The sequence below is a fragment of the Pristiophorus japonicus genome, chromosome 6 (assembly GCF_044704955.1).
Source record: "Pristiophorus japonicus isolate sPriJap1 chromosome 6, sPriJap1.hap1, whole genome shotgun sequence".
NCBI classification, from domain to species: domain Eukaryota; kingdom Metazoa; phylum Chordata; class Chondrichthyes; family Pristiophoridae; genus Pristiophorus; species Pristiophorus japonicus.
The window spans coordinates 22438701-22466495 of record NC_091982.1 but is presented as its reverse complement, the minus strand read 5'-3'; positions in this window follow the sequence as shown (position 1 = coordinate 22466495).

Genomic DNA, 27795 nt, shown 5'->3' with positions numbered 1-27795 from the left:
CCAAAACATATGAGGAGCTTGTAACGCTGATACAGGAACAACTCAAACCTAAGCGGATGACTCACCACCAGACTCTAACCCGGCAAGTACTGTGAACCGACTGGCGCCTTTCAGGGGTAGGGCTGCTGAACAGGGGAGAGAGAACAGAACCCCGAGTCCCGCAACCCTGAGTCCGCCACATGGGGCCAACCGGCTAAGCCCATGCTGGCGCTGTGGAGAAATCACAGGGCCCACCAGTGTCGCTATAAAGACTATACATGCAAAGGCTGTAACCCGAAGGGCCACCTCCAGCGAATGAGCAAGAGAAATCGTACTCACCGAGTCGATGAAGAGTTTGCCGATCATCCGGACTCCAGTGACGATGACGAGAGAGTCCATGAGGCAGCTCAGCCCCACGATGAGGTGTACGGAGTGTTTATCTGTACCAACGTGAGTTCCCCATTGAAAATGGAAGTTGAAATCAGCGGTGGTCCAGCCACGATGGAGGTGAACACACGGGCGAGCCAGTCACTGATGAACCAGGCAGCCTTTGAGAAACTCTGGGACAATCCAATCGAGTCAGGAGTCCGTGAGTTCGGCGAGAGGCCTATAAAAGGCCGCGAGGTCGGGAGGTGCGTCGCTGAGTCGGGGGTCCGTGAGTTCGGCGAGAGACCTATAAAAGGCCGCGAGGTCGGGAGGTGCGTCGCTGAGTTGGGAGTCTGTGAGTTCGGCGAGAGGCCTATAAAAGACCGCGAGGTCGGGAGGTGCGTCGCTGAGTCGGGGGTCCGTGAGTTCGGCGAGAGACCTATAAAAGGCCGCGAGGTCAGGAGGTGCTTCGCTAAGTCGTGAGTCGGCGAGAGATCTGTGCAGCTACAAGGAGAAGGCAAAAAAGAAGTAGAAAGAAATAGAAAGATGATGTCACAGCCAAGGGGGTAAGTGATTGGCTGGTGATTGGGAAGTAATTTTTCTTTTTTCTTTTCTATATCAGTGAGTAACATTTAGCATTGTTGTTGCCAGTTTAAGTGTATCTAAGGGTTAAGTCATGGCAGGATAGCTCGGACACATGTTATGCTCCTCCTGTGGGAAATCATGGACGCCTCCGGTATCCCTGACGACTACGTGTGCGGGAAGTGTATCTGCCTCCAGCTTCTGATGAACCACGTTGCAGAACTGGAGCTGTGGGTGGATTCACTCTGGAGCATGCACGATGCTGAGAATGACATGAACAGCACGTTTAGTGAGTTGGTCTTACCGCAGGTAAAGGGTACACAGCCAGATAGGGAATGGAAGACCAACAGGAAGAGCAGTGCAAGGAAGGTAGTGCTGGGATCCCCTGCGGTCATCCCACTGTAAAATAGATACACCGCTTTGAGTACTGTTGAGGGGGATGACTCATCAGGGGAGGGCAGCAGCAGCCAAATTCATGGCACCGTGGCTGGCTCTGCTGTACAGGAGGGCAGGAAAAAGAGTGGGAGAGCAAAAGTGATAGGGGATTCAATTGTAAGGGGAATAGATAGGCGTTTCTGCGGCCGCAACCAAGACTCCAGGATGGTATGTTGCCTCCCTGGTGCAAGGGTCAAGGATGTCTCGGAGTGGGTGGAGGACATTCTGAAAAGGGAGGGTGAACAGCCAGTTGTCGTGGCATATAGGTACCAATGACATAGGTAAAAAATGGGATGAGGTCCTATAAGGCGAATTTAGGGAGCTAGGAGCTAAATTAAAAAGTAGGACCTCAAAAGTAGTAATCTCAGGATTGCTACCAGTGCCACATGCTAGTCAGAGTAGGAATCGCAGGATAGCTCAGATGAATATGTGGCTTGAGGAGTGGTGCAGAATGGAGGGATACAAATTCCTGGGACATTGGAACCGGTTCTGGGGGAGGTGGGACCAGTACAAACCGGACGGTCTGCACCTGGGCAGGACCGGAACCAATGTCCTAGGGGGAGTGTTTGCTTGTGCTGTTGGTGAGGAGTTAAACTAATATGGCAGGGGGATGGGAACCTATGCAGGGAGACAGAGGGAAATAAAATGGAGGCAGAAGCAAAAGGTAGAAAGGAGAATAGTAAAAGTGGAGGGCAGAGAAACCCAAGGCAAAAAACAAAAAGGGCCACATTACAGCAAAATTCTAAAGGGGCAAAGTGTGTTAAAAAAACAAGCCTGAAGGCTCTGTGCCTCAATGCGAGGAGTATTCGGAATAAGGTGGATGAATTAACTGCGCAGATAGCAGTTAACGGGTACGATGCGATTGGCATCACGGAGACATGGCTCCAGGGGGACCAAGGCTGGGAACTCAACATCCAAGGGTATTCAGCATTTAGGAAGGATTGACAGAAAGGAAAAGGAGGCGGGGTGGTGCTGCTGGTTAAAGTTGAAATCAATGCAATTGTAAGGAAGGACATTAGCCTGGATGATGTGGAATTGGTATGGGTGGAGCTGCGGAATTCCAAAGGGCAGAAAACGCTAGTGGGAGTTGTGTATAGACCACTAAATAGTAGTAGTTAGGTTGGGGACAGCATCAAACAAGAAATAAGGGTTGTGTGCAATAAAGGTACAGCAGTAATCATTAGCGACTTTAATCTACATATTGATTGGGCTAACCTAACTGGTAGCAATGCGGTGGAGGAGGATTTCCTGGAGTGTATTAGGGATGGTTTTCTAGACCAATATGTCGAGGAACCAACCAGGGAGCTGGCCATCCTAGACTGGGTATTGTGTAATGAGAAGGGACTAATTAGCAATCTTGTTGTGCGAGGCCCCTTGGGGAAAAGTGACCATAATATGGTAAAATTTCTTATTAAGATGGAGAGTGACAAAGTTAATTTGGAAACTAGGGTCCTGAACTTAAGGAAAGGTAACTTCGACGGTATGAGGCGTGAATTGGCTAGAATAGACTGGCAAACGATACTAAAAGGGTTGATGATGGATAAGCAATGGAAAACATTTAAAGATCACATGGATGAACTTCAGCAAATGTACATCCCTGTCTGGAGTAAAAATAAAACTGGGAAGGTGGCTCAACCATGGCTAACAAAGGAAATTAAGGATAGTGTTAAAGCCAATGAAGAGGCATATAAATTGGCTAGAAAAAGCAACAAACCTGAGGACTGGGAGAAATTTAGAATTCAACAGAGGAGGACTAAGAGTTTAATTAAGAGGGGGAAAATAGAGTACGAAAGGAAGCTTGCAGGGAATATAAAAACTGACTGCAAAAGCTTCTATACATATGTGAAGAGAAAAAGATTAGTAAAGACAAATGTGGGTCCCTTGCAGTCGGATTCAGGTGAAATTATAATGGGGAACAAAGAAATGGCAGACCAATTGAACCAATACTTCGGTTCTGTCTTCACGAAGGAAGATACAAATAACCTTCCGAAGGTACTAGGGGACAGTGAGAAGAAGGAACTGAAGGAAATCCTTATTATGTGGGAAATTGTGTTAGGGAAATTGATGGGATTGAAGGCCAATAAATCCCCGGGGTCTGATAGTCTGCATCCCAGAGTGCTCAATGAAGTGGCCCTAGAAATAGTGGATGCATTGGTGATCATTTTCCAATAGTCTATCGCCTCTGGATCAGTTCCCATGGACTGGAGTGTAGCTAATGTAACTCCACTTTTTAAAAAAGGAGGGAGAGAGAAAACGTGTAATTATAGACCGGCTAGCTTGACATCAGTAGTGGAGAAAATGTTGGAATCGATCATGAAGGACGAAATAGCAGCGCATTTGGAAAGCAGTGACAGGATCGGACCGAGTCAGTATGGATTTATGAAAGGGAAATCATGCTTGACGAATCTGCTGGAATTTTTTGAGGATGTAACAAGCAGAGTGGACAAGGGAGAACCAGTGGATGTGATGTATTTGGACTTTCAGAAGGCTTTTGACAAGGTCCCGCACAAGAGATTGTTGTGCAAAATCAAAGCACGTGGTATTGTGGGTAATATACTGATGTGGATGGGGAACTTGTTGGCAGACAGGAAGCAGAGAGTCGGGATAAACGGGTCCTTTTCAGAATGGCAGGCAGTGACTAGTGGAGTGCCGCAGGACTCAGTGCTGGGACCCTAGCTCTTTACAATATACATTAATGATTTGGATAAAGGAATAGAGTGTAATATCTCCAAATTTGCAGATGACACTAAACTGGGTGGCAGTGTGAGCTGAGGGGAGGACGCTAAGAGGCTGCAGGATGACTTGGACAGGTTAGGTGAGTGGGCAAATGCAAGGCAGATGCAGTACAATGTGGATAAATGTGAGGTTATCCATTTTGGGGGAAAAAACACGAAGGCAGAATATTATCTGAATGGCGGCAGATTAGGAAAAGAGGAGGTGCAACGAGACCTGGGTGTCATGGTTCATCAGTCACTGAAAGTGGGCACGCAGGTACAGCAGGCGGTAAAGAAGGCAAGTCGTATGTTGGCCTTCTTGGCTAGGGGATTTGAATATAGAAGCAGGGAGGTCTTACTGCAGTTGTACAGGGCCTTAGTGAGGCCTCACCTGGAATATTGTGTTCGGTTATGGTCTGCTAGTCTGAGGAAGGACGTTCTTGCTATTGAGGGAGTGCAGCGAAAGTTCACCAGACTGATTCCAGGGATGGCTAGACTGTCATATGAGGAGAGACTGGATCGACTGGGCCTTTATAGAAACATAGAAACATAGAAAATAGGTGCAGGAGTAGGCCATTCGGCCCTTCTAGCCTGCACCGCCATTCAATGAGTTCATGGCTGAACATTCAACTTCAGTACCCCATTCCTGCTTTCTCGCCATACCCCTTGATCCCCCTAGTAGTAAGGACCTCATCTAACTCCTTTTTGAATATATTTAGTGAATTGGCCTCAACAACTTTCTGTGGTAGAGAATTCCACAGGTTCACCACTCTCTGGGTGAAGAAGTTCCTCCGCATCTCAGTCCTAAATGGCTTACCCCTTATCCTTAGACTGTGACCTCTGGTTCTGGACTTCCCCAACATTGGGAACATTCTTCCTGCATCTAACCTGTCTAACCCTGTCAGAATTTTAAATGTTTCTATGAGGTCCCCTCTCATTCTTCTGAACTCCAGTGAATACAAGCCCAGTTGATCCAGTCTTTCTTGATAGGTCAGTCCCGCCATCCCGGGAATCAGTCTGGTGAACCTTCGCTGCACTCCCTCAATTGCAAGAATGTCCTTCCTCAGGTTAGGAGACCAAAACTGTACACAATACTCCAGGTGTGGCCTCACCAATGCCCTGTACAACTGTAGCAACACCTCCCTGCCCCTGTACTCAAATCCCCTCGCTATGAAGGCCAACATGCCATTTGCTTTCTTAACCGCCTGCTGCACCTGCATGCCAACCTTCAATGACTGATGTACCATGACACCCAGGTCTCGTTGCACCTTCCCTTTTCCTAATCTGTCACCATTCAGATAATAGTCTGTCTCTCTGTTTTTACCACCAAAGTGGATAACCTCACATTTATCCACATTATACTTCATCTGCCATGCATTTGCCCACTCACCTAACCTATCCAAGTCGCTCTGCAGCCTCACAGCATCCTCATCGCAGCTCACACTGCCACCCAACTTAGTGTCATCCGCAAATTTGGAGATACTACATTTAATCCCCTCATCTAAATCATTAATGTACAGTGTAAACAGCTGGGGCCCCAGCACAGAACCTTGCAGTACCCCACTAGTCACTGCCTGCCATTCTGAAAAGTACCCATTTACTCCTACTCTTTGCTTCCTGTCTGACAACCAGTTCTCAATCCATGTCAGTACACTACCCCCAATCCCATGTGCTCTAACTTTGCACATCAATCTCTTGTGTGGGACCTTGTCGAACGCCTTCTGAAAGTCCAAATATACCACATCAACTGGTTCTCCCTTGTCCACTCTAGTGGAAACATCCTCAAAAAATTCCAGAAGATTTGTCAAGCATGATTTCCCTTTCACAAATCCATGCTGACTTGGACCTATCATGTCACCTCTTTCCAAATGCACTGCTATGACATCCTTAATAATTGATTCCATCATTTTACCCACTACCGATGTCAGGCTGACCGGTCTATAATTCCCTGTATTCTCTCTCGCTCCTTTTTTAAAAAGTGGGGTTACATTGGCTACCCTCCACTCCATAGGAACTGATCCAGAGTCAATGGAATGTTGGAAAATGACTGTCAACGCATCCACTATTTCCAAGGCCACCTCCTTAAGTACTCTGGAATGCAGTCCATCAGGCCCTGGGGATTTATCGGCCTTCAATCCCATCAATTTCCCCAACACAATTTCCCGGCTAATAAGGATTTCCCTCAGTTCCTCCTCCTTACTAGACCCCCCGACCCCTTTTATAACCGGAAGGTTGTTCGTGTCCTCCTTCGTGAATACCGAACCAAAGTACTTGTTCAATTGGTCCGCCATTTCTTTGTTCCCCGTTATGACTTCCCCTGATTCTGACTGCAGGGGACCTACGTTTGTCTTTACTAACCTTTTTCTCTTTACATATCTATAGAAACTTTTGCAATCCGTCTTAATGTTCCCTGCAAGCTTCTTCTCATACTCCATTTTCCCTGCCCTAATCAAACCCTTTGTCCTCCTCTGCTGAGTTCTAAATTTCTCCCAGTCCCCAGGTTCGCTGCTATTTCTGGCCAATTTGTATGCCACTTCCTTGGCTTTAATACTATCCCTGATTTCCCTTGATAGCCACGGTTGAGCCACCTTCCCTTTTTTATTTTTATGCCAGACAGGAATGTACAATTGTTGTAGTTCATCCATGCGGTCTCTAAATGTCTGCCATTGCCCATCCACAGTCAACCCCTTAAGTATCATTCGCCAATCCATCCCAGCCAATTCACGCCTCATACCTTCAAAGTTAGCCTTCTTTAAGTTCTGGACCATGGTCTCTGAATTAACTGTTTCATTCTCCATCCCAATGCAGAATTCCACCATATTATGGTCACTCTTCCCCAAGGGGCCTCGCACAACGAGATTGCTAATTAATCCTCTCTCATTACATAACACCCAGTCTAAGATGGCCTCCCCCCTAGTTGGTTCCTCGACATATTGGTCTAGAAAACCATCCCTTATGCACTCCAGGAAATACTCCTCCACCGTATTGCTTCCAGTTTGGTTAGCCCAATCTATGTGCATATTAAAGTCACCCATTATAACTGCTGCACCTTTATTGCACGCACCCCTAATTTCATGTTTGATGCCCTCCCCAACATCACTACTACTGTTTGGAGGTCTGTACACAACTCCCACTAACGTTTTTTGCCCTTTGGTGTTCTGCAGCTCTACCCATATAGATTCCACATCATCCAAGCTAATGTCCTTCCTAACTATTGCCTTAATCTCCTCCTTAACCAACAATGCTACCCCACCTCCTTTTCCTTTTATTCTATCCTTCCTGAATGTTGAATACCCCTGGATGTTGAGTTCCCAGCCCTGATCATCCTGGAGCCACGTCTCCGTAATCCCAATCACATCATATTTGTTAACATCTATTTGCACTGGAGTTTAGAAGGATGAGAGGGGATCTCATAGAAACATGTAAGATTCTGATGGGACTGGGCAGGTTAGATGTGGGAAGAATGTTCCTGATGTTGGGGAAGTCCAGAACCAGGGGACATAGTCTTAGGATAAGGGGTAGGCCATTTAGGACTGAGATGAAGAGAAACTTCTTCACTCAGAGAGTTGTTAACCTGTGGAATTCCCTACTGCAGAGAGTTGTTGATGCCAGTTCACTGGATATATTCAAGAGGGAGTTAGATATGGCCCTGATGACTAAAGGGATCAAGGGGTATGGAGAGAAAGCAGGAAAGGGGTACTGAGGTGAATGATCAGCCATGATCTTATTGAATGGCGGTGCAGGCACGAAAGGCCAAATGGCCTACCCCTGCACCTATTTTTCTATGTTTTCTATGAACGACCCAAAGTGATCCTGACCCAAGTGAAGCTGCTCACCTATACAACGCTATTCGGAAGAAGATGGATGAAAAAGATCCGTTGGTGCTGGGAAAACCTCTAACCTCCAGCGATCGACGTCCTCTGCGGCCCTGAAGTCAGATCCAGCACAGCACCTGAAAAACCAGCCGCTCAACTCGACTACATGGAGACGACCCAGACTGCTCAACCTAACTGCGAGATGATCCAGCTGAAACGACCCGACCTCACCTTCTAGGCTCCAGTGGCAGGATTCCAGAGGAAGAAAATTGGCGCAGAAGTCAACTTCTCTGTTTCCATGTTCGAACCTGGGGCCTACCTCGTGGCAAGAAAGAAGATGGTGCCCGAACCACGAGGTGAAGCGCCTGAAGTAAAGATGGTGGCGGCCAGACCACGAAGGGCAGCTTTGATGGAGCAACACATGATGCCGATTGGGGCAAAGATTGCAAGGCCCTCTTAAAGGAGACCGTCAACCCATCACAATTAAAGGGACAGTTCCACTCTTTATACAGCGATGCCGGTGATACATATGTAAGAGATGTAATTGACAAATTCAAGTATGTAAATGTAACTAACCATGTTAAGTCAGGCGATTGCGGTCGGAACCAATCTATTGTGAGAGTAAATGAAGTGATGATGTGCGGTGTCGGGTTCTACATGCATGCCGACAAAACCTAGGGCAATCTCCCGTCAGAAGTACCCAGGTCCAGCGGGCTACCCGACCATGTAGCTTGCGCCTCCGGGACCAATGTGATGCCCCAGGGAGCATGGCCACACACAGAGGGAAAATACCAGCTGCAGGGCCAGCAATCAGCGGACGGCAAAGGCACCACTACAGGTACCCTCAGCTCTACCTCTCTGGCCACCAGGGCCAGTACCGGGAACAAGAGGCGAGCAGCCTCCAGTTTTCTCAATGGGACTTGGGTTGACCAAGCTCCCACTATCGCTGAAAGGCAGCAAAGAGACACCGCAGCCCTCAAAGGAAGACAGGGAGGCCACACACTCTTGTGGCTCTGCCCGCCATTGGGCAACGGCAAAGGCCCTAAGACTCAGCCAGGTGAGCGATCCGAGCCCACCCAGCTGGCAGGGGGTGCAGCGCCACCATCAGACAACCTGGACACAGTCCAGTTACTCTGAAACTAGTGTCCTCACCCACCTGCACCTACACAACCCAGGGGCAAGACTGTGATACCACGTATGTACCTTACCTGTAAAATGTACTTGTTCCACTACTGCAAAACCCAAACAGTGATGTAATTAATCCTATGTTTTTTTTTGTTCTTTCTTTCTGTACATGTGTGCACATGCAGGTGTTGAGCCACACACATGGTCTATGTATGGAGTGGAGGGGGGGAATGGATATATGTAGCCATGGACACACATGGATCACACCCAGAATCCACTCAACTCGCACTGCAACCTCAAACAGTCCACTGCTGACCATTTCCCAACGTTGGGGCAATAAGGACTTGGGGGTCAACTGGGAGAGAGCCTAGCCAAAGCATAGACAAGATGCATGGGCTTTGGGCACTCAAGTCTAGGGCCAGAGCACACAATGCAAAGGCCAGTGGCACTAGACTTAGGGGAGAGTGATGTTGTGTATGTATAACATAAGTATACTCCCTGTACACTCAATGTACAGTTACATAAGACTACTGGATGTACCTTCACACTGTATACACTATGCCTGTACCACCCGAGGGTGCAACTGGTGGAGACCTAGGGGTCACCTGTACACGACAGGTAACCAGGTATAAAAGGGAGCTCATCATGCTGTACCCTCCTCACTCACTCCGTAATAAATGGACTAAGGTCACTACAGTTCAAGTACAATACCTTACCTCATGGAGTCATTACTAGAGTGCTTACAGACACAATACTTGACTCCTATTTGTATGTATGCTTTTGATATGAGCTCTAGCTGCCAGGATTAATGTCTACCTGAAAATCAGAACAGATGTAAAAACAGCTGTAAATGGGTGGGATTAACAACCACTTCATTTTGGGTTTGCAACCGCCCCATTTTTGAGTGCAAAAGGGCACCTGTTTTACACCCGATCTGATTTTAATCTCTAGTGACATCAATGGAGAGTAAAATCAGTCGGGGTATAAAACAGGCAGCCAATCCAAACATGCCCTTTTCCCATCCACTGGGTTAGGCTAAAATTACCCATACACAGTCTGACAAAAGAGCTTAAAAATAAAAACAATTAGCAATCATTTGATGAGGTTGCCTCTGTAAGCAGATCATTCATGTTTCATGATGATCAGAAACTAAAGTCTGGTATTGTTGTGGGTTGATGCACTTAGGGAATAATTAAAGGTGGCTTTGTATGTTGTGCGAGAATCAAGACAGCTCAGTTTCCAGGCTTAGCCACATATCAATAGATTTCAAACATAGAAATCTGCTTAGTTTCTTCATTTTACAATATACCAAGGGCCATCATCATTCTGAGCATAAACATCCACTAATTGAACACGATAAATACAAGATTAACTAAATTTATATAGTGTAAAGATTTCACCATCATAAATTTTTATCTTATAATAAAAATGTACCTAAAATATTTACCTTGTGGGAATAGCTATTAGCTATAGTTGCAATTCAACAACTTGACTCCATAAATTGGGGGGAGGAGGAGTGGTAATAATTTCTCTGGTCACTACATCAAGGGAAATCAAAAACGCATTTGTCAAGATTTTTTCTTGGTTGTTATTTCTACTGAAATCGTAAGTGCAAGAACGAATAGCTTGGGTTACAGAAATTTGAGAACATTAATGGTTTGCTAGAAATATGGAACACAGGAAATCTTCAAGAACAATAATTTACTATACCATGACACATAGCAACCAGAGTACATATCCTATCAAAGCATGATTTTTTTTGTTTTTGCTCTACATAAGCACTTTTAATCAAGGATTTCTGAAGCAGCCTTTCAGTTCCACTTAAATCAATAAAAATCCAATCTCATATTTGAATTTCTGACATTCTATATCCATGCCTGCCAAGCCTGATAATACTGTAGATCGATCTTACTTCACTGTAACAATGGTCAATCTACTAATCTGAAGGAGTAGCCATATGTTTCAGCAGCAGTAGGTAACTACCATTCATTTGAAATAAAGAATTGCTCAAAATTACACTGATCATCCATCTCTATAAACCTGATCTATTTTGTAGCTTTGAATTCTGGTGCGGCATCCTACTCAGTAAATACACCATGAATGGTTCATTTTTTAACAGAACTTTTGTTACTGCCACTTAGCATGACTGAAATAACCTTGGTACATTGTAAACATTTATCCATTCTATTCTGTATTTACAGGTCGAAAGAAATACTAAAACATATTTCTTAAATAGCTGAATGTTGTCAAAATGTTTCAAAGTACTTCACGAAGTAATCACTTTTTGAAGTACAGTGACTATTATTTAGGCAAATATGCCAGCCATTGTATGCACAGCGCAATTGCACAAAACATGACCAGTTATTCTGTTTCTCAGTTTGAGGGAGGAATGTGTACAATAAAAATGGGAGAACTCTTATTCAAATAATGCCATGGGATTTTTAACATCCGCCTGAACAGTCAAATGTGGCCTTGATTTATCATCTCATCTGAAGGACAGCATTTTGTAATAGAGCACATTTCAGTGCTGCACTTAAGTGTCATCTTTGATAATATGCTGTGGCCTTGTGGGGCGGAGGGGCGGAAGTTGGGGGCGGAGTGTCCGCTGCTGTCAGTCATCAGCGTAGCACATCACCACATTTCTCCCCTTCACTTAAAGGGGTGAGCCTGTGCGATTCTTCAGGTTAGGTCCACTGGGCCACCAGGGAGGGTTTCGGTCGGGCCAGCGGCCTGGCATCAAAGAGGGGGTGCCAGGCTGCCTGTTGGTGGCCCGGCCAAACCCGGGGGCATAATTGTTGGCCTGACGCAGCAGTCAGCCAATAAAAAAAAAAGATGGCGGCCGTAGCAGTAGGTCCTCTCCTTTAATGGCAGCTGCACGCCATTTTGCAAGCACTCCAAGCACAGTGCACCGACAGAAAAAGCTGTCGGTGGCAACAACTGGTGGCAGCAAGTTTTTGAGAACATAAGAACAGAAGAAATAGGAGCAGGACTAGGCCATTTGGCCCCTTGAGCCTGCTCCACCATTCAATAAGATCATGGCTGATCTGATCATGGACTCAGCTCCACTTCCCTGCCTGCTCTCCCTTTATTCCCTTATCGCTCAAAAATCTGCCTATTTCCGCCTTAAATATATTCAATGACCCAGCCTCCACAGCTCTCTGGGGCAGAGAATTCCATAGATTTACAACCCTCTGAGAGAAGAAATTCCTCCTCATCTCAGTTTTAAATGGGCAGCCCCTTATGCTACTATGTCCCCTAGTTTCAGTTTCCCCTATGAGTGGAAATATCCTCTCTTCATCCACCTTGTTGAGCTCCCACATTATCTTATATGTTTCGATAAGATCACTTCTCATTCTTCTGAACTCAAATGAGTATAGGCCCAACGTACTCAACCTTTCTTCATAAGTTAACCCCCTCACCTCCAGAATCAATCTAGTGAATCTTCTCTGAACAGCCTCCAATGCAAGTATATCCTTTCTTAAATATGGAGACCAAAACTACACGCAGTACTCCAGGTGTGGCCTCACCAATACCCTGTACAGTTGTAGCAGGGCTTCTCTGCTTTTATACTCTATTCCCCTTGCAATAAAGGCCAACATTCCATTTGCCTTCATGATTACTTGCTGTACCTGCATACTCACTTTTTGTGTTTCATGCACAAGGACACCCAGGTCCCTCTGTACTGCAACACTTTCCAATTTTTCTCCATTTAAAAAATAATTTGCTTTTCTCGGCGGAATTTCATGATCTAGGGCGAACACGGTGGTGCGTGCTCTGATGATGAACTTAGGACGGATTGGCAGCAGCAGAGCTGTAGTGGGGGGAGCAGGTCACCGCCAGGATACCACAGGAGCGGAATTTTCAAAATGTGGCCTCTCCACTCCACAGCGTGGCCACTGATTTCCGGTGGTAACAGGCCTTAAGTGATGGGGCAATTTTGGCCCCACTGCAACTTGGTGTCAGGCTCCTTACGCGCTGAAAAGGCATTTGATAGGGTGACCTGGCCCCATTTGCTTGCTTCCTTAAAAGTATTTTGTCATTGGGATTTTTATCCGGCTCATTTCTGTTCATTCTTCAACAAGGATCTGGCTCAAAAATCTACACTCACACGCATTCACATTGCATAAAGCTTTTAAGTAGGGTGTCCTGCTCTTTTCCCCTGTGATTGACGCTTTCACAGCACCAATGTGTACATCAAGACTTTAAGAAGGTAAAGATAACAGGTACAGTCCACAAAATCTCACTGTATGCAGATGATATCGTCATATAAATTACCAATCTACTGACCTTATTAGAAATAGTGCAAGCAGTGCTTGTACGTAATTTATATTAGATTCAATCTGTGATACTCAGAGACTTGTGGGAGCCTTGTTCCAAAGTATATATGTTTATTATACTTATAAAATAAACTACAATGCAAGAAATTAAAATAGAAAGGTTAAATTGATAGCACAGTGAATAAAACGTTGAGATACAACGTGCTAACATCTACAAGGTTCTGAAGTGATCAGACTCGGATTTCTTTGCCTTCACTTGAGTGTGTTCAGTTCCGCTCCAAAAACATTCCAAAAATGTAGGCTTCTCATCCCCCTTTCTATAAATTTAAAATATACCCTTATTCCTAAGGTCCCTGTGGCTCCAAGATGCCTCGCACCAATCATGTTCTTTGTCTTTAGCCATCTATTTTACTACCTCATCCTAGATACAGTATCTGACCTCCGACTCTCCAAGCCTCCCTAAAACCATCCTATAAAGATAAGATAACAAGCATGAATGGATGCCTCCATTCGTGAAATGCTCCAAGGACAGGTTGACTAGTCAAGGTTTCAATCTTTAGCTGCCTAATTACTAATGATACAATGTTTATATAGAATGCCAAATTCTAAAATGGAAGACTGCAAAAGTATTTTGCTTACAGTGCCCCTCGAGTGTAGCATACACTCTGGCTTCAAAACGAATTTAGAGAAAATTGAAGGCATGTAACTGGCCAGTGACATAATTGAACTTGCAATCAAATTTCTCGTCGGCAAACATAGGGAGTCTTTATTACCACAAATATTCAAGGGTTTAAGAAAGACTAATTACTCACTATTTATGAAATATATCAAAGCTAATCTGAGGATAGAAAGGGTGAACACCATTAAAATGAGCCTTGAGCTGCAAGTAAAGCCAAGTGCGCTGTTTAAAATGTTACTTATCTTTGTTCTATTTTCTAAAAATCTAGGCTTCTCATCCCCCTTGATAGAAATTAAAAATAGACCCTTATTCCTAAGGTCCTTGTGGCCCCCAGAGGCCTCCCACCAATCGTGCTCTTTGGGCTCAAAATTGGCCAGGAGTTGCTCCGTTTTTTTTTGGAGCAACTTGATTTTTCTGGAGTATCTTAAAAATCCCCAATTTGCACACTCAATTTGCGCCAGTGTAAGTGAGTAAGTTAGGATTTTTTTAGTTTAGTTTATTTTTCAAAAGGCGGTGATACCAGCCATTTAGGCCACTTTGGCCAGCTAATAGTTGCTCCAAACTAACTTAGGCCAGCGTATGTGGTCACTTGTGGCCGCTTGTGAAAACTCTTGCGGAGAGTGAAGAAATCAGTGCAGGTAGGTACATAGGAGGCCAGCAGAACTTAATAACTTGACTAAAGAATGTGAATAGGATCAAACAGCTATACAGGACATCATATGACAAACTTCGCAAAGTTAATTTACTATACAACAGAAGCATTCATGGAAGCTTAAACTACAAAAATAAAAGAAGTAAAAGATAGTTAAATTATATTGCCCTAATCTCACAACTAATTTAAACAACTATTTGTTTGCAATGATTATACTGGGCCAAAATTGAGCCCATATTATCTAAATAAAGTCTACTTCAATAAATAAGGCATTCTCTCAGTGTTCTTCCATCACTTATGTTCTTCTTTCACAATAGCATCAGGTAAATAGGCTCGACAAATGGTCACCACTATTCACAAGAGACAAAACATATTTACATAATTTTTTTCAAAATAGCCAAATAAAAAATAGAAGTAAGTAAGTCCTACCCTACCTTCATCTTCAGCCTGGGAAAGCAGTGGGCCAGCGTGTGCGGTTTGCCACTCGGCCTGGGATAGGGGCAGGACGCACCAGTAGCTGGTATGATGATGATGATGATGATGATTGGGTCCCACGCTGCAACATGCACACTTAGAGGCTGGGGGCAGGAGCTACTGCGCATACTCCAATGTGCATGTGCAGTGTTTTCCTGTTTTCAGCACGGGACGCTGGCTCTGCTCCCGACCCGACTGACCATGCTGCGCGAAGACCCGGGAGAGGCTGGACAGCGGCCAAAGTGGGGACCGATTTTTTCGGAGCACTTTTCAATGCGGAAAAGCGGCACATCTCCGGTGAGTGCGCCAAAAAAAGGGGTGGGCCGATTTTGAGCCCATCGTCTTTAGCCATCTGTTTTACTATCTCATCCGAGATACAGTATCTGACCTGTGACTCGCCAAGCCTCCCTGAAACCATCCTATAATCCCATTCTGCTTTCAGACTTAGACTATCTTGTATTCGAGTAAAAGGGTTTATAGTCCTAGTTTATAGTCCTACATTCATCAGCAAATACCATAACCAGCAAAGAGTGAGGAACTGCAAAGGCATTCCATCTGATGTAATATCACTGACAGCCCAAGTACATGATTTGGTGGTCTGGATCATTGAACTATCACATTGCATTTGTTTGACATATGGAGAACAGGTGGACACTCCTTTCTGCATTTCAGATCCTTTCTTCCAGCCACCAAGGCACCAGAGGCAATATATACGCATTTATTTTCTGGCAAAATATCTACAGCTAACTTGGAAGACGATTACGCCGGGAATTTCCTGAGGACTGCTTTAACTCCACAGTCGTAAATTCCCCAGAAAGATGGAAGAAACATTGTTTATGTGCATAATCATGGTTTCCGTCGCACTTTCAATCTTGCCAATTGGTACTTACGCCAAAATTTCCTAAGAATCTCATTCCCATATGTCGGAACATAAAAACCAGCAAAAGCAAGCAAATGAGCAGCAGGTGGTTTCGCCTAATTGGCACAAAAGATTGAGGAAACTTGGGCATAGCATAAAAACCAGTGTAAGTAATTTGAGCATGTATTTCCTCCATCTTTTGCACTGGAAATCAGCATTATTCCGTACTTACGTTGTTGCTTCAGTGCAAGTTTTGAGGAAATTCTTAGCCCATGTCTTTTATTGCATGGACTCATTATTACGGTAGACTGAAACACGTGATAAGGTAAGGCTAGGTACAAATCAATGAGCTGCTTTATTTTAACAAACAGGATAACCGTCAAGGAAATTTCCAGTTGCTTAGCTCATTCTCAATTTTTTCCTGAGAATGCTCCTTTGGACCCCACAAAAATAATCTGTGCAACTGCCAACCTGGCACCACCATTCTGCTGATCGCAACTGTCACCCTTACCACCGACCCCTAACGCTGCCCCCCCCCCCATTCCCACCCCAGTCCCTCCCTTTACTTATCTTGATGACGGTCGAGGCAGCCCAATATTGGTAGCATGCTGCATAGGGATGCCCGTTTGGTGCACCACTGCTCTCCAGCACGATTTAAATGAGACCAATGCTTCAAGATCATGTCTGCCTCCTTGCCGCATGTATGAGTGACTGACCTGCACACTCCACAGGTTTGTCACCCCAAAGTGAAAATCAACACCAGTGAGAGCAGAGGTGGACCATCGAGGAGAGGAGATGGTGGAGGATGAAATGATCAATCTATTATCCTATTACCACAAGATAAATGTGAATGAGTACGGCCATTTGGACCATCCTTAAAAGGAAAAAAGATACCCTTACCACAGTGTTTTAATGTTTCTTAAATGATTCTAGGGGTTTTGCTTTTACTACACTACCCAAGAGTCCATTCCATTGAGTTATAGTCATATTCACATTATAATCATATTTATATTCATAATTGCAATATCAAGCATTTTAGTCAGTACTCATAGATAACATTCCAGAATTATGTCAGTGTGCTTTCTATCATAATAAAGAAACAAGATTAAATGCACATTCTTGATGGAGATTTGTCTGTTTAACAAATATGGGTGTAAATTACCTTTTGGCATATAAAATACAGTTTGAGCATTCCTGTGGTTAACTTCTTGGAGGAAAAAAGCTCTGCTTGAATCTCTTGAGATGATTTGATGATTGATAATGAATGAGTAATTGAAATTCAATAGAATGACCTCCATCAATACTTCTATTGTGAATGATTGAACAATGCAACCATTGAATTGTTCAGCATTTTGCTGCATTAATGTTAGATTCATTTTCTTTTCTTTCCCTTCCAAATTTCTCCCATATTCTCCTGAAGCCACTCAATTTTGCTGTTGTCCAAGTCCAAATGTCTAATTGGTCTAAAGTGTCTATTTTTCATGTGTGAGCTTGGATGGAAAGAATTTTCGGTGCATTTGAACATAAAAGGCATCCGAGCCAAACTTGATCCATGGTGAGTATTTGAGTATTTGCATGAAAAATTCAGCGTGGGTACAAAACAGGAAATCGAGGACAATTTCTGTATTCATAAATTTTAGTGGAAAAATCAACATGCGATACAAGAGGAATTTCACCCCCTTTATTTTTTATTGAGTAACCTATACCTATAATCAAATCAAGCAGGGGCTAAATTGAGCCAAGTGGCACCCAATTTTTAGGTGTTACGCAGCTATCTAACACTTGAAAATGGAGTCCAAGATGCGCATGCACACCTGATAGGAAATACGCAGGATGCCATCTAATCCCTGTGCAAAGTTGGTGCCAGACTCCTCCATGCTCCTTGACAGTGACAACAGGCCCTCTGGCAGGGCTGCCAATGCAGCAAGCATTTCTGTGTGTATGCCTAAGCACCCTTCTTCTGTAGCCTGGCCCCATCAAAGTCATCTGAGTCCTGTGCAGTAGAACTCGTGTGTGACCTCTGAGGAGCTGGCAGCTTTCCTTTCTCCCTGCCCCGGCTGCAAGCCACCCATGCCCGATCACTCACCATGTGTAGATCCCGCCTCTATTCTACCCTCTAAAGTAAGTGCAGTAAAGTAAGTATCTGAACTGGTGCCTGCGAGTGTGAGATTGAGTGACAGTGTCTCTTCTTCTGCATCAATCTCCTCTTGCTCTTCCTGCACTGGCTGGCCAGGTTGGAGTTCTTGGGTATCTGAAAGGAGAAAGGCACAAGGGTTGAGTTGTGGTGAGGAGAAGTGGGAAAATAAGATGTGCATGCTTACACTATTAGCAACTTGTAAGTGAGAAGAGATTGTGGGATGAGGAGAAAGTGAGATGTGAGAAGGAGGATTAGGTATGAGCATACCATCATCTTCAATCGTTTCAGCCTCGCCACTCGCCACAATCTCAGTGATAGCCCTTCCAAAGATGTCAAGCACTGTCTCCTCCAGCTGGATAAGTATATCCAGGCTTGCCCATCCCCTGCCAGTTAGCTGTTGCTGCCTGTGGTTATGAGCCACCATGCACTGCAAGAGAGAGAAGTCTATCAGTCAGTGTGATGCAATGTGTTTTGTGACGTTCCTGTCATGATTGAATAGCTGTGTGTGCAAGGTGTGTGATGTGGGTAAGTGGTAAGCCTGTGAAGATGAGGTGAAGCTATGAATGTTAAGTTTGAGTTGTGATTGATAGAGATTGTTGAGTGATGGAGGTGTGTTGCATTGAGCAGTATGTGAGGCAAGTGGAGCAGTTGGTGGAAGACAACATTTGAAGATGGATTCACTGACTTTGACCACTCGTGTGATGTCATTGAACTTCTTTCTGCACCCATGTCTTCGGGGCAAAACTACTGGCATTGATGTCATGGGCTATCTGCTCCCACTCCATTTGCAATGTGTGTCTGGAGGGCCCCTTGGCCTCCTCCAGATAGCAGACCTGTCTCCTCCTTTCCAGCCCCTTCACAAAGGCCTCTGGTGCTGTGCCCAAGAACCTTGGAGCCCTTTCTCTGGCCTGTTGAGCCATTATTCACCTCTCTTCTTTCTGAGCCTTGCCTCCACAACCAGTTGCATGAGCTCTGCAGGCAGAATGCTCCTCCCCTTTAAGAGGTGCAGACTGCCTTTAAGAAGTGGTGGCTGGCTGTAATTGGAACTAGCCTCACACAAACTTGAGCCCTTGCTGAGTGTTCAGCCACTCAGCAGTGCATTCAGCACTGGGCTGAACAATGCAATCATTGTAATTAGCAGACAGCACAATGGTTGCGTCCTACCTGCATTCCTTTCAACGTGCATGGGCTGATCACGCATTGCATTCCCCGTGGCAATTTTCTATTCTATTGTGGGTTTCTATGATAAGCTGATAGTAGTGTAATATGAATAACAAAAAAGATAAAGGTCAAGCCACTCTTGTCATTTATAGAGGCAGTTGTACAAAGAAAATATAGAATTGAAGGACAAATAATAGACAAACAATCAGATAAAGCTCACCATGAGAACTTACCTAAGACTCTCCATCAAGGTTACAACATTAAAGATCAGAGTTAACTTTGTCATGAGATGTATTATTGGATTTTGGAGAAATAAAAGTGTCTATTACTGCAACATTACTATATTCAGTACTCAACAGGACATGAGGGCACAGGTTCAGGATTGTAAAAGGCAAATTTAGGAAAGGTGCCAGGAAGTATTTATTTACAGGCAGGGTCATAAACAGCTAGAAATCAGTTACCACAAAGAAGGTTAAGGTCAGGACACTGGACTCGTTTAAGAAACAGCCAGATGGGCTAATTGGATGATGCTGGGATTGGTATTCTGGAAGAATTGGACAAATAGACCAAAGGGTCTTCTTCATCCGAGCCTATCTTGTGTGAAATCATCAATTGATTTTTTTTTAGTATCATCATCACTCACCTTGTGTTGAACTCACACAGCACAATATGACGCTAACCGGCAGGAAAGCTCCCATATCTACCTGAATGAGGAGCACCTTGCTCCTCTGACCCCCACATTAAAAGAATGAGGGGTGCGCCCCCTCCCCCCCCTTCCTCCTCCCCTACCCCTACAGCTCTAGAGGTTGAGGGTTTTAGCAGCCATTGGGCCGAGGCAGAGACGGGCGATAAAGCAGAGGTAGAAGTAGGCAGTCTTGATGATGGAGAGGATATCATCATCATCATAGGCAGTCCCTCGAACGAGGATGACTTGCTTCCACATGAGTTCACAGATGTTTCAATGAACGACCCGATATTCCAGTCCTGAACTCCGATTGAGGGGGTGGAAGATGCCTGTGCATGGATTTTTTTTAACGTGTGGTGACCGTTGCACATCAGCCACCACATGGGCTTGACAAAGCTAGGCCTTTATCCAGTGGCAAGGGTTAACCAGAATGACTGGAGACCTGCTCTGCTGCACGGACCTAGTGTGCACACATATCGCAGTGTGGGCAGGCCTGTGCTGCCCCTGGGCCCTCGGCTCTTCTGGGCCCCGTACCCTCATTCACCGCACCTCCGCCATGATCCCTCACTGCTCCTCCGCCACAAAAAAACTCACCGCAACTCTGCCACAAAGAAAAGTCAAGCCACTGTTGTTATTTATAGAAGCAGCTATAAAAAGAAAACATAGAATTGAAGGGCAAATAATAGACAATCAGATAAAGCTCACCATGAGAACTATAACTGTCCATCTAGATTACACAGAAAGCATCACAGTTAACTATGAGTTTTCACACATTTTCAGAGGATGTTGTCATTCCTGTAAAATTATTGAGAAATCTTTTGGACACTGTTCATGAATATGAAATGCAACATTGGCCTGGAAATTCCGGCCTCCCCAGGTCCGTACGGAGTGTCTATGGACCCAGGAAGGCATCGCAAAAGCCAGTTTTCAGCATATCGGGTGCGAGGACATTTGCAAGGGCAAGATTGCAGTATTTACCCACATCTTGCCCAGCAAATGTCCTCAATATTTTTGCGCCTGATAAAAGCATAGCCTACTTTTACAGGCGTAAGAGTTTAAAAACATACAAAAATATAATTTAATAAAATTTTAAAAACATTATTTTTTAAAACCCTGCCCACGACGTTACATTGATTTTTAACCATAATTAAAAAAACGTTTTAAAAGCTTGGAAAAAAAATGTTTCTCTAAGATATTTATTAACTTTAATTTCAATTAATTTTAATTATGTGAGGTGTGATTTTTATTGTTTATTACATGTGTTTCGTGTCTTTGTTTTTTTTTCATTAATAGCAATAAGAACTCGTAGATACGACGTTCTCATTGCTATCCACGAGAAAGCTGTGGACTACTGCACCTAATTGGCTGAGCAGTCACACGTGACTGCAGCTTCTGCGTGGGAACCTGGGGGACGGGAGCGCGCTTCGCTGCGCGGGAAGAGAAGGCCTCCCCACTGGAATCGCACGCTCCTCCGGACCACCAGGTAAATTCGTAGAAATGTTTCAGGTCGGAGGCAATTACCCGCGGGAAGTCTCCAACCGGAATTTCAGCCCCAATGTCATTGCCTCTAAGTCAGACCATTATACTTTACATCGTTCCTCAATAATTTCCCACAAGTACAGTATTTCAACACGTAGAAAAATGTTTTCAAGGTGTGCCCAAAATGGTCATGAAGTTGATGGGTTGGCCAGATTACTCACCCGAGATGTTAGCGGGAAGAAGAAACTATTTACAAGTTTGCGCCTTATTTAACTATGATGGGCAAGCTGTCAGCACAAAGCTCACTGGTAATTGGACAGTTTCCCCATTGGTGAGAAAGAAAAAAGAAAGACTTGCATTTATATAGCGCTTTTTTTGACCACCGGAGGTCTCAAAGTGCTTCACAGCCAATGAAGTACTTTTGGAGTGTAGACACTCATGTAATGTGGGAAACGCGGCAGCCAACTTGTGTACAGCAAGCTCCCACAAACAGTAATGTGATAATGACCAGATTATGGGGCCGAAATTGCCCATCGCCCGAAACGGGGTGCACCCTCCATTCTTTAAAGGTTCCGTCGATATTCGGCACTTGGAAGTTTTTTTTTGGTCAGGGGGGATGTCGTAGCGGCTGAGGGGCGGAAGTGCCCTTACAGCGGATCTGTCACCCCGACCAGTCATCAGTGCCGCTCTGATGATGTCAGCACGTCACTGATGACATCAGCACGATGCGGACATGCCACATCGCGCTAATGCGTCACAATGTCTCTCCCCTTTAGTTAAAGGGAAGGGCCGCTGCGAGCTCTGCATACTTTTAAGTTAGGTCCACTAGACCACCAGGGAGAGTTTCGACCGGGCCAGCGTCTGGCGCCCAAGAGAAGGTGCCAGGCTGCCTGTTGGCGGCCTGGCCGAACCCAGGTGCATAATTGTCGGCCCGACCTAGCAGTCGGCCAACAAAAAAAAATAACATCGCGACCACTGCAGTGCGCTCTCCCCTTTAAGGGCAGCCGGGCCGCCTTGCTGTAGAGAGTGCACCAACATAAAAAGCTGTCGGGGGCACCAACCGGCGGCGGGGCTATTCCCATGAGGAAATACTGGGAAAGGGGTAATTTCCCGAGGGGCAATTTCCCGAAGGGGTGCCCGCCAGTCAGTAAGGGGTCGGCGCGTCCACGCCGTGGCGGGAAAATGGGCGGTGCGGTCTCGGGCGCTGCTCCACATCTCACGGAGGGCAATTTACAAAATAGCAGCCCCTCCGTGGCGAGTCGGTGGCCATTCCGCGCCGCCCCGCAACCGCTTCTTTCAGGCGGCCAAGGCTTTATCGGGAGAGGCAATTTCGGCCCCAATTTGTTTTTGCTATGTTGATTGAAGGATAACTATTGGCCAGGACACTGGGCATAACTCTCCTGCTCTTCTTCAAAATAGTACTGTAATGTCTGTAAGCTTGTAATGTTTGTAGCTCCACACTGTGGATGTGGACGTATTGTGTACTGCAACTGCATAGTTAATAATAAAAAGAACCAGGCAGATTCCGGAGGCTTCCGAGAGAGCTGCCTGCCATGTTAGGAGCTGTGTGTGCTGTGCTCTGTGAAGATATCACATTTGGCGGCGAGATGGGATTTTTCGGATGATTTAAAGCTTAAATTTTGTTGGTGAAGGATTCAGCCAGCCGACAGAGAGACTTTGGAAGTTTCTGTCTTTGGAAAAAGCTACAAAATCCAAGGTAAGATACAACACATGGTGTGAACAACCAGAGATTAAAATGGCAGGTGTAATGGGACATTTGGGAGAATATAGACATGACCGTGAACGTTTTAAAGAGTATGTGGATCGGCTAGAAATGTATTTCACTGCAAATAATATAATCGAAGTTCCAGACAATGCAGTCCAGAACCGGGCTGTGTTGGAATGTAAGAAAGCGATCTTCTTATCGGAGGCGAGTCCGGCATTGTACGAAACCCTTGTAAATCTGCTTGTGCCTGACGAGCCAAAGGACACAACGCTTAAAGAGATTTTAACGAAGCTGGAGCAGTACTATAACCCCAAACCATTAGAATTTGCTGAAAGCTATCGTTTTGGGATTTGGAATCAAAAGTCCGATGAAAGTATCAGTGATTACATCGTAGCATTAAAAAAGCTATCGATGCACTGTTATTTTGGAAACTTTCAAAACCGAGCATTACAGGATCATTTTGCTTGTGGGTGAAAAATGATGTGATCAGAAGGGAGTTATTCATGACGGATGACTTGACTTTTGAGATTGCTTGTCAGACAGCGAGGTCAATGGGCATGGCCGAACAATATTCCCGAGAATTAAATAATAATTACGGTCATCAGTCAACCGAGGTAAATCACCTGCAGGTTCAAGGTAAAAGACGGTGGAGGCCCAAAGTCTCAGAAACTGGAAATTCTAACAGAACGTCGAAGTGCCTTGGACAACACATTGCTCAAAGTTGGCCATACGTGAAGGCAGAATGTTTCTTCTGCAGGAAGATGGGGCATCTTGCTAAGGCATGCCGACTGAAGGGTAAACCAGCTTTTAAAACTATGAGTCCAGCGTTCAAAGCTATGAGTAGAAATCCCAAGAGACTACATAGCATGGAAGAACAACAACAGAACGAAGAGATGTTAGAGTTACACGTCATCAGGAGCACGGGGTTAACAGACAGCGATTTGGAAAGCATCAAAATCCACATTGATGTTGCGGGATTTAAGATACCAATCGAAATTAACACCCATGAGTGTAGTACCGGAGTCACTTTATCGCGACAAATTGCGTGATTTTCAACTGGAGAAATCCAAGATAGGTTTTCTAGACCAATATGTCGAGGAACCAACTAGGGGGGAGGCCATCTTAGTCTGGGTGTTGTGTAATGAGAGAGGATTAATTAGCAATCTCGTTGTGCGAGGCCCCTTGAGTAAGAGTGACCATAATATGGTGGAATTCTACATTAGGATGGAGAATGAAACAGTTAATTCAGAGACCATGGTCCAGAACTTAAAGAAGGGTAACTTTGAAGGTATGAGGCGTGAATTGGCTAGGATAAATTGGCGAATGATACTTAAGGGGTTGACTGCGGATGGGCAATGGCAGACATTTAGAGACCGCATAGATGAACTACAACAATTGTACATCCCTGTCTGGCGTAAAAATAAAAAAGGGAAGGTGGCTCAACCATGGCTATCAAGGGAAATCAGGGATAGTATTAAAGCCAAGGAAGTGGCATACAAATTGGCCAGAAATAGCAGTGAACCCGGGGACTGGGAGAAATTTAGAACTCAGCAGAGGAGGACAAAGGGTTTGATTAGGGCAGGGAAAATAGAGTATGAGAGGAAGCTTGCAGGGACCATTAAGACAGACTGCAAAAGTTTCTATAGATATGTAAAGAGAAAAAGGTTAGTAAACACAAACGTAGGTCCCCTGCAATCAGAATCAGGGGAAGTCATAACAGGGAACAAAGAAATGGTAGACCAATTGAACAAGTACTTTCATTCAGTATTCACTAAGGAGGATACAAACAACCTTCCGGATATAAAAGAGGTCAGAGGGTCTAGTAAGAAGGAGGAACTGAGGGAAATCCTTATTAGTCGGGAAATTGTGTTGGGGAAATTGATGGGATTGAAGGTCGATAAATCCCCAGGGCCTGATGGACTGCATCCCAGAGTACTTAAGGAGGTGGCCTTGGAAATAGCGGAGGCATTGACAGTCATTTCCCAACATTCCATGGACTCTGGATCAGTTCCTATTGAGTGGAGGGTAGCCAATATAACCCCACTTTTTAAAAAAGGAGGGAGAGAGAAAACAGGGAATATAGACCGGTCAGCCTGACATCAGTAGTGGGTAAAATGATGGAATCAATTATTAGGGATGTCATAGCAGCGCATTTGGAAAGAGGTGACATGATAGGTTCAAGTCAGCATGGATTTGTGAAAGGGAAATCATGCTTGACAAATCTTCTGGAATTTTTTGAGGATGTTTCCAGTAGAGTGGACAAGGGAGAACCAGTTGATGTGGTATATTTGGACTTTCAGAAGGCTTTCGACAAGGTCCCACACAAGAGATTAATGTGCAAAGTTAAAGCACATGGGATTGGGGGTAATGTGCTGATGTGGATTGAGAACTGGTTGGCAGACAGGAAGCAAAGAGTAGGAATAAATGGGTATTTTTCAGAATGGCAGGCAGTGACTAGTGGGGTACCGCAAGGTTCTGTGCTGGGGCCCCAGCTGTTTACACTGTACATTAATGATTTAGATGAGGGGATTAAATGTAGTATCTCCAAATTTGAGGATGACACTAAGTTGGGTGGCAGTGTGAGCTGCGAGGAGGATGCTATGAGGCTGCAGAGTGACTTGGATAGGTTAGGTGAGTGGGCAATTGCATGGCAGATGAAGTATAATGTGGATAAATGTGAGGTTATCCACTTTGGTGGTAAAAACAGAGACAGACTATTATCTGAATGGTGACAGATTAGGAAAAGGGGAGGTGCAACGAGACCTGGGTGTCATGGTACATCAGTCATTGAAGGTTGGCATGCAGGTACAGCAGGCAGTTAAGAAAGCAAATGGCATGTTGGCCTTCATAGCGAGGGGATTTGAGTACAGGGGCAGAGAGGTGTTACTACAGTTGTACAGGGCCTTGGTGAGGCCACACCTGGAGTATTGTGTACAGTTTTGGTCTCCTAACTTGAGGAAGGACATTCTTGCTATTGAGGGAGTGCAGCGAAGGTTCACCAGACTGATTCCCGGGATGGCGGGACTGACATATCAAGAAAGACTGGATCAACTGGGCTTGTATTCACTGGAGTTCAGAAGAATGAGAGGGGATCTCATAGAAATGTTTAAAATTTTGATGGGTTTAGACAGGTTAAATGCAGGAAGAATGTTTCCAATGTTGGGGAAGTCCAGAACCAGGGGTTACAGTCTAAGGATAAGGTGTAAGCCATTTAGGACCGAGATGAGGAGAAACTTCTTCACTCAGAGAGTGGTGAACCTGTGGAATTCTCTACCACAGAAAGTTGTTGAGGCCAATTCACTAAATATATTCAAAAAGGAGTTATATGTAGTCCTTACTACTAGAGGGATCAAGGGGTATGGCGAGAAAGCAGGAATGGGATACTGAAGTTGCATGTTCAGCCATGCGGTGCAGGCTCGAAGGGCTGAATGGCCTACTACTGCACCTATTTTCAATGTTTCTATGTTTCTATAGAGCTGCGAGGCTACTCGGGAGTGAAAATTCCTGTGGTAGCTCGTATTACCGTACCGGTGAAATATAAAGATCAATTTCAGAACTTGCCTCTAATAATAGTGAAAGGAGACAAGTCTGCCTTACTCGGAAGAAATTGGTTGAGCTCACTGAAGCTGGATTGGAGTAAGAATTTCTGTGTGGAAGCGAGATTTTCATCAACAGATGAGGTTGTCAGGAAGTATCCGAAGGTGTTCTGCGAAACGGACAGTCCGATCCAAGGCTTCAAGGCGAGTGTACAGAAGGACGCTAGATCGGTTTACTATAAGCCAAGTTCCGTACCATATGCACTCAAGGAGAAAGTTGAGCAAGAACTCAAAAGACTAGAGACTGAGAACATTATTTGTAAGATAGATTGATGTAATTGGGCTATACCCATTGTTGTTGTACCTAAGTCTGATGGTAAGGTGTGGTGATTATAAAGTAACCATAAACCAGCTTCTAGAGGGTAATGTCCCCAATACATTGCCGAATATAGAAGATTTGTTCACAACACTGACAGGTGGTCAGATCTTCTCAAAGTTGGATCTTACGAATGCCTACTTACAGCTTGAACTAGATGAGGAGTCCAAGTCATGTTTGACTATAAATACTCATCTAGGCCTATATCAATTTAATAGGCTACCGTTTGGAGTGTCTTCTGCCCCTACCATATTCCAAGGGGTGATGAACCAGATTTTGCAAGATATTGAAGGGGTCATATGTTATTTAGATGACATATTAATTTCAGCACCAAATAGGCAAATTCATAATAACATATTGAATGAAGTCCTCAAATGGCGAGAGAAGCACAGAGTATGAGTGTCTGCTCGAAAGTGTGAGTTATTTAAAAACTCAGTGGAGTACTTAGGGTACAGAGTAGACAAAGATGGTTTATATCCAACCATGGAAAAATTGGATGCAATTAGAAATGCACCCACTCCCAGGAATGTCACTGAACTTGGTTCATTCTTGGGACTTTGAACTATTATGGGAAGTTCCTACCAAATTTGGCTACAATATTACATCCATTGAATGAACTTTTGAAAAAACAGGTCCATTGGAAGTGGTCAAAAGAATGCGATACAGCATTCAAAAAGTGTAAAAGCAAATTGGTAGAGAGCACCATGTTAGTTCACTATGACATATCTAAAGCATGTG